This window comes from Bidens hawaiensis, unplaced genomic scaffold (genome assembly GCF_021521415.1).
Source record: "Bidens hawaiensis isolate Kalapana, Puna unplaced genomic scaffold, B.hawaiensis_p1.1 tig00003902_1, whole genome shotgun sequence".
Lineage (NCBI taxonomy): Eukaryota > Viridiplantae > Streptophyta > Magnoliopsida > Asterales > Asteraceae > Bidens > Bidens hawaiensis.
The window spans coordinates 212,051-220,444 of NW_027491226.1; positions in this window are offsets into that span (position 1 = coordinate 212,051).

Consider the following 8,394-nt stretch of genomic DNA (forward strand, 5'->3'; position numbering starts at 1 on the left):
TACGGCGGAATATGCCGGGGCGCGACATAATTGTATCATAGCTCAAAAGACACTAAGTAAATTCACATGTTAATATCTAAATTATTTATTTCATATAATCTCAAATACGCAAAGCACAAACATTGTCTCACAAGAAATGTAAACGTTACAATTAAAATAATTTAAATAAGTTCATCATCATGCATCCTAAGGTCGAATCTACTCTTTAAACCTCTTGCTTCATCCAATATAGCTACCTGGGCCATACGGGAAAATACATAGTTTGTCAACATAAAGTTGAGCAAGTAATCACGGTTTTTGAATACATATAATATAAAAATGACAATTCCTTGCGATAATATGAAATACTACAACTAGCATAACAATAATATAAAAGTTGTCTTTTCACTCGAATCCCATGGATAACGAGCTACTCCGACGGCGTATGATCTTACTAATGAGGATGAGGACGAGGATGATGATGAGGATGAGATTCCAACCATCAAAACATAAAATAAACACATAGTCACATTACACGTATAACTAATTGAGCAACATCATATAACGCAAATAGTGGAATTGTAGTGAAAATGATTAACGCATAACGCCCCCAAAATATAAAACGGTAAAAAGGGGGATGTGAATGAGGATGAGATTTGAGATTCGATGAGATATTATAAAAAGTGAGGATGAACATGTTCAATCCTTCAAGATACGTCAACAAAGATGCTTCCAAACGAACAATTTCAACGAAATCTTTCAATTTCTAATTTTACTATGTTCAACTCTACGTATTCCTCTATCCGTAGAGTACATTGAATGTACAGAAATGGCTATAACAGAGTTTCTCTTATTCGTATTAACAGCTACTATAGGAGGAATGTTTTTATGCGGTCTAATTGTTTAACGATAATATTAATAAATGAGAAAAAGAGCCAATAACGATTTGAGATTCGATGAGATATTATTAGTCATTATTGCGATTTAATCGGTTTGATAAATGGGTGTCGTTTAGGGTTTAGATGCCTTATTTATTGTTACTTTACTTAAGATTATTATTATTATGATTATGATTATTATTATTATTATTATTATTATTTGTGTTAATACTATTATTTGGTAAGCAATATATATTTTATCCATATTTATGTTTTCAAGTAATTTAATAACATTATATATATGTTTAAATGAAACATTAATTAAAAACAAATTCACACACACATATATATATATATATATATAAAACATTGGGAGAATTTATTCGGACCTTTGAACTAAATCGGTTTAGTACTATAAATAAATGAATAAATAAAGAAATAAAATAATATTTGTTTTATAGTATTATATGTATATACGTGTATGTTTATGTGTATATGTTATGCACAAATATATATAGATACAAAATATATAATATATACATTTATAGATAAAAACCTATGACACGAAACCCCGGCCAAAATAATACTTACGAGGTTCGGTTTCGTTAAAACAAGGTTTATTTAATATTATATTATGTTTATAATAAGAATAAAACAAAGATTTAAACAAAATAAAATAAAAAAGAAAAATCAGGTCCAGGGGGTTCGAACCCGCGACCTGGGCCGGTTTAATGGTTCAACAAAAAACACACCAGCCATCAGGCTGGTGCTTCAGTCTGTGTTCAATATCCTTTGCAAAAGTATATAAACATACATAACCAGAACCCAATTTCAAAGAACATAACCCTAGATCATGAATTCATTGATTCGTTTGTTGTTTGTTTAAATTAACTTAGGGTTATTGTTAAAGGATCAAAAACGAATTAGAATCATGTTTCAATTACCGTTTACAGTTGCGGAATGGGGGTTAACGAGCAACAAACGGGTTGCAGCTCCTCCTAAGATCAAACAGGTTCTTGGCGGCTTCGTATAAGGCAATTGAGTTAGGGTTTATGATCGCTAGATTAAGGGGGATGTTTGTGCACAATTAATTGAACTTTTATTGTGTTTATATAGTAGTTTAGTTACCTAGGTCAGCCGCGGTTTATAATCGCATTTAGTTATGATTTTTGATTCGTTTTCCATGAATAAAGTGTCGGTTGGACGCGTTTTTGATCAACAAAAGATTTGGCAATATCAATTTTGTGATTACGCTCGTAAATTACGGCTTAAGAAACGGAAAGAGGGGGGGTATTGGCGACGGGTTAGAGGAGGAAGAAGGAGGAGGGTTTGGGTTATTTTGTAACTTGGTCCTTGAATTTTGGTTGTGGATGCAAGGTAGGTTAGAAGTAAGTTTAGGGGTTGTTTTTGCTATTCTTTGATAGTTGATATAAACAAATATATAATTAAGTAAACAAACAAATAAAATAAAAAAAATGGGTCGGGTTTTAAATTCCGAAATTTAACGAATGTTACAGTATTCACAACTTTTTGAAAATTTCATCCCGAAATTAGAATATAAGAAGAAAAAAATTAAAATAATAATAAACCCAAATTACTAAATCATTTTCATAGTAAAACGAAACAACACAGATGTTCGAATGACCCGGAAAACGCTACAAATGGATAATACGACAAGCCCACTTATATATAGGATGTACCAGGGCGTATCCACCATGACCTTATCATATTATATATGATTTGTACCGTTGTCCTATAGTCCTTCGGTTCTAAGTTGTTCACACACCAGCGTACCAACCATGACTTCCATTCGAGGGTTTCGGTAATTATGCGTGCACTCATAATTACTTATTTCGTCGCATGGTTCGCATGGTTCGTTCCGTTGGGTGGGTTAAAAATCATACATACACGTTTAAGAAAAATCTTTTTGAAAATCAAAATAAAATTCAGAATAAAGGCGAAACAAAATTTAAGGCAATTGAAAAATAGAGAAAACCCTTGAAGTCAAATATCAAGACAACTGGTGCAATACCAAAACTAATGAACAAACTTGAATGTCAAAATTCTTAGAGTTAATGTATATTGAGATAAAACGTTTGAAATATGTAACAAGTTGTCGGGGTATTAAAACCAAAAATAAAAACTCTTGTTATATTAATGAAAATAATCATCTCAATAGTTAAGTTGAATATACGAAACATTGGGGGTCATGAGAGGCTAAAAATTACGTAAACCTATGATAACCCTAAGAAACTAACAAAATTAGAGAAATAAAGGGGTAAAGTTGTAATTTGTGATATTCCCGAGGAAGTTTAGCCGTTATGGGGAGGGTGTAAATTTGTGATGCTCAGATTGAGATAATGATAAATCATAAATGAGAATATAAATCAATAAAATAAAATACATGCATAGGGCTCCTATTAGATAGCTATGCCTTAACCAAGTACATAGCCTCGGTTCGAAATTGACCGGTCATAGGCGGTTAAATTGAGTTTATCATGAGCAAACAATTCTAAAGATAAATATAAGCAATGCGTATCATGCTTTATGAGGAGAGTAAGTCAAGATGGATATATCAAATGTAAACATGAATTCATTAATAATATTGAAAATTTGAGTACTAGGAGATAGTATTCAAAAGAGAAGAACAAACACAAAAGCAATAAATGCGAAAATAAAAAAAATGTTGTTTGCAGCGTTTGTCTTCTCGGGGAAGGTAAGTCTTTGGGCATAAGGATTAGTGTGAAGTGGTGCCATGATTCCTAAGTTGAAATTCATTGGCTTAATTCATTTGGGTTTGCTCGGCTTGGTTTGGTTGATGTTGAATAGCTTGGATGGGTTGGGCTTGCATTAGTTGGGCTTGATCGACTTGATCGACTTGGGGTTGGAAAGTTTGGGCTTGATATATTTGGAGTTGATAGGTTGGGCTTGGGTAGGTTTGAATTTGATAAACGAGTTTTAGACATGTGTTGTGAAGATGGTTTGGGCTACCGCAATGAAAGCAGGCTCGTATAGTTAGGAGAGATGGAGCATAACGTAGAGCATATAGTTGGGGAAACGATTGAGTGATGGGTTGGGGAATAAGGGAGTTGAGTTGCGTCTTCATAGGCTCTCGACAATATTGGGTGAGGTGGCCGAATCGGTGGCAATTAGTAATAATCGGCAAGTGGATTGGGCCGGATGGTGACGTTGGCAAGTGTTTGCAATACGGGTGTGGGCCGGTGTATGGTTTCTTGGTTGGAGGGGCTTGTTGGGCTTGTGATTGGGCTAAGACATAGTTTTGTGAGTTGGGCTTTCTTTTGTTATTATGGTAATGAGATGAGTTATGGTTGTGGTTGTGTTTAGAGGATTCGGGCCTTGAGGATTCAGGCTTTGAGGATTCGGGCTTGGACTCTTTAGCGGGCTCGGATGTGGGCTTATCATTGGGTTTCTTGGAACTTTTCCGCGACAAGGTCCAAGCCTTAACGTGGTTTTTAGTGAGGGTACCGGCTAGGGTGATGGCATCACGGAGTTCCTTCGGGTCACGACTAAGGACGGAATCTTGGATTTGCATTGGCAAACCCGTGATGTACTTATCAATGGCACGCTCCAAAGGAGTAACCATATGCAGGATAAGGACGCTCAATTCGTGGAATTGGTTATTGTAAGCGGTATTATCACCTCCCTCTTGCTTCAAATTCTAGAATTCTTCTTCCAACTTCCGAAGTTCATATTTCAGGCAGAATTGTTCTAACATGAGCTTCTTGAGGTCATCTCATGGCAAGGCCATGGCAACCTCAGCCCCAAGGTCTCTCTTTTTGCTATTCCACCAAGTAAGAGCACTAGATCTTAAGACACTTGATGCATACGTGATCTTCTTGTCATCCGGGCAAGCATAGTGGAGGAACACGCTCTCCATGTGCTCGAACCATTGAAGAAGGGTTGTAGCACCCTCAGTCCCAAAGTAATCGGTAGGGTTAGCGTTGGTGAATTGCTTGATAGTGAAAACATTAGGGTTTGCAGGAACAGTTGCGGCATTCACGGCTTGGAGTTGAGAGATGAACATTGGGAGGGCTTCCACGATTCCCTTCGTAATGCGAGACGACATACGACGGCCCGAGTTGCCGACGTGGCGTTTACGGTTAATGAGACTATAAGACATACTGTAAGGATCAAATGTGTAAAATTTACGAGACTTAGGTGTATGAGTTTGTATAAATTGATACTTGTTAATTCTATTTAACAATTTGAGGTTGTGTTTGTGTAAATCGATACTTGTGAATTCTATTTAACAATTTGAGGTTGAGTTTGTGGTTGAGGTTGAGAATGAAGTCATTTATGAGACGTGATTTTATAAATGTTGACGTAATGAAGAATAAATAAAATAAATAAATAAATAGATGAATAAATAGTTATAACATAACTTAAAATTGAAACATGGGGTTTCATTTGTTGGTTAGGATTTCATGAACCACCATGGTTCCTTCCAACGAAATGAAAATATCGAAAACCACATAAAAGCTGTTGAAATATTCATGTATTAACTTCACAAAATCGATGAAAATTAAGTTTTGAGGGGTGTTGAGATAGATAATTGAAGTACTTCGAAAACCACCCCGTATTTGCGTACTTCACCCAACTATTCAACTAAAACACAATACGGAAAACCGAGTTTAGCCACGTATCACCGTGAATTCGGTTATAAATTAAGGATGTGATCGTCACATGACCACGATTGATACAATGAGGGTCGTAGATTCGTGAATGTTTGGTGTGATACGATTTGGCCTAACAAGTTTCACACTCACACCTCACCCTCCAAGAAGGCAACCAGATCTCACGGTTGATTGAGATGTATGCGCATTGCACTTCCTTAGGCTCGCAAGGCTTGGTGTCAAGGCATCGGTGTACAGGTGTGTCCCCCTTACAGTTACTACGTATCCGTTACACGAATCATCCTCAAGGAGAGGGGAAGTAAAAGGTGGGAATTCTTAAGGAATTTCCCGATTAAAAATCATCCTAAATTTTGAAAAATGATTTTGAGGCATAGCCTCGGAATAAGTGTGTGCTTTCGTGTACAATTGTATATGATAAACAATTTAAATAAATTAAGCTATGTACAAAAATTTAAACAAATATGGTGCACGTATAGGAACACGTATAGGGACCCTAAGCATGCTACTAGGTCGTTACGTCTAACCACCTATCTTATAGCCTTCGGCTCTGATACCAATCTGTCACACCCCAACCTACGGCGGAATATGCCTGGGCGCGACATAATTGTATCATAGCTCAAAACACACTAAGTAAATACACGTGCCAATATCTAAAATATTGATTTCATATAATCTCAAATACGCAAAGCATAAACATTGTCTCACAAGAAATGTAAACGTTACAATTAAAATAATTTAAATAAGTTCATCATCATGCATCCTAAGGTTGAATCTACTCTTTAAATATCTTACTTCATCTAATATAACTACCTGCGCCATGCGGGAAAATACATAGTTTGTCAACATAAAGTTGAGCAAGTAATCACGGTTTTTGAATACATATAATATAAAAATGACAATTCCTTACGATAATATGAAATACTACAACTAGCATAACAATAATATAACAATAATATAAAAGTTGTCTTTTCACTCGAATCCCATGGATAATGAGCTACTCCGACGGTGTAACATTTCGGGTTTTTATCGTATTCGTGTTCATTTCACTTTATCATTGTACGAACCTATTTCGGATCCAAATCTTTAATAAAACCTTGCATTTATGAGTCATCTAGTTTCCTTATATTCACTTTAAGCCTTTAATGTTTTAATGATTGTTTATTCACTAACTATAACAAAAATAGTTCATAAATTGATCAAAACCAAACTATAGGGACCATTATTGCACAAAACTGAAACTTGACCCACCTGGACGCCGGAGCGCCGCGCGGTGGTGGTCCAGAAGCTGGTCAGTGCTACTGCACAGTCAGTTCGCGATAAATCTTAGTTCGTTTTCATTTATTAGCTCGTTTATGGCATAAAATCGGTTATTTTAAGCATGAATCGCGAGAAGTAAGGACCAAGTAAATGTATTATAGTCAAGATACAAGTCCTAATTCATTATTTACTGCCACGAACGAATCTTTATGATTATATTCCTTGATTCTTTCATGAAAACATATTTACTTGCTTAACGGGCCAAAAAGACTAAAATTAGTTCGATTTATGTTTTTATATATAAACAAGCCTTAAACCCTGCCACAAATCTTTACACAAACCCTAAACATCATCCTCTAAGCCATCATACCTGCTGCCCGTCTCAGATTAGCTCGGTTTTTGGTGTTTTTTGTTGATGAACCGCTCATAACCGGTTGACTTTGCTAGTACAAGGACCTTTGACTCTTTATATCTCGTTGTTCATTCACATTCCGGGTAAGTTGTAAACTGAGTTTTTGTTCATAAACTTCCTCTAGTCGATAACCTTCAATCAGTTTTTGAGATTGAAGGGTATTGGCTGGTCAATTGCTTTAAAAACCGAAAAAGGGCAAAATAGTCAATCTGTTTGACTTCTCGTTTTCTCATACTTCTGGTCGGATTCAATGTTTGGTCCAGAAGTCTTTTCTTCTCGTAATAAATTTTAAGGGTTCTTACCAAAATCCGACTCCCGACTCGAAGTTCAGATTCTGGTCAGACTCGACTCGTTTAAACGTTAAAATTGACATAACTTGAGTTCTACTCATCCGTTTGGATTGATTCCAACGGCGTTAGGTTTGTTTTTACTTATACTTTCATGCTGCTAAGTTTCAGGTTCTGTTGGATATTCTCGTTCGGCGCATTAATCGGAAGACCTCTTATTTATTCTTGATATTTTATTAACTCGCTTAATCTTTAAGGTGAGTTTTGTCATTCCCCTCGTTTTCACATATTTTCAAACGTTTTGGGGGCGTATACGTACTTAAAGTATTTATATTATACATATCTTAATCATTAGCAAACGTTGTATTGTGTGTGAATTGCTAGACTTAAATTGCTAATTGATTACTTGTTTAATTTGCGCATTCGGAGAGGTCCACCATGTTCTCATTATAGTATGATCATACGACCATCTAGTTATAACCGGCGCCCGATTCATTTGGCAATGGTTCGTTTGACACTTTATTTGCTCATTGGTTTGGTTTATTTACCGCTTTATTTACGTTTTGCTATCTTTTCTTATTATACATTATTGCAAAACTTAATGACTTGCTCACTCAACATTATTGTTGACAAACCTATTGTATTTTCTACGTATATGCAGGTTTTCGCATGAACTAAGGACTTGAAGTATTGGATTGCTAGTCAAGACTTTAGGAAATCATAAAGACAGTTTACTTAAATTTTAACCTGGATTATTTCTTTATTTGTTATGGATTATTGTTGGAATTTATTTGCTATTTTTGGATATTATTGTTTTATTTGGAATAAAATAAATTATTAGATATTGTCACCATTATTGTATGATAGTTACCTCGAGCTATGAGCAATCATGCTCACGCCCCGGTATTTCCGCCTTAGGTTGGGGT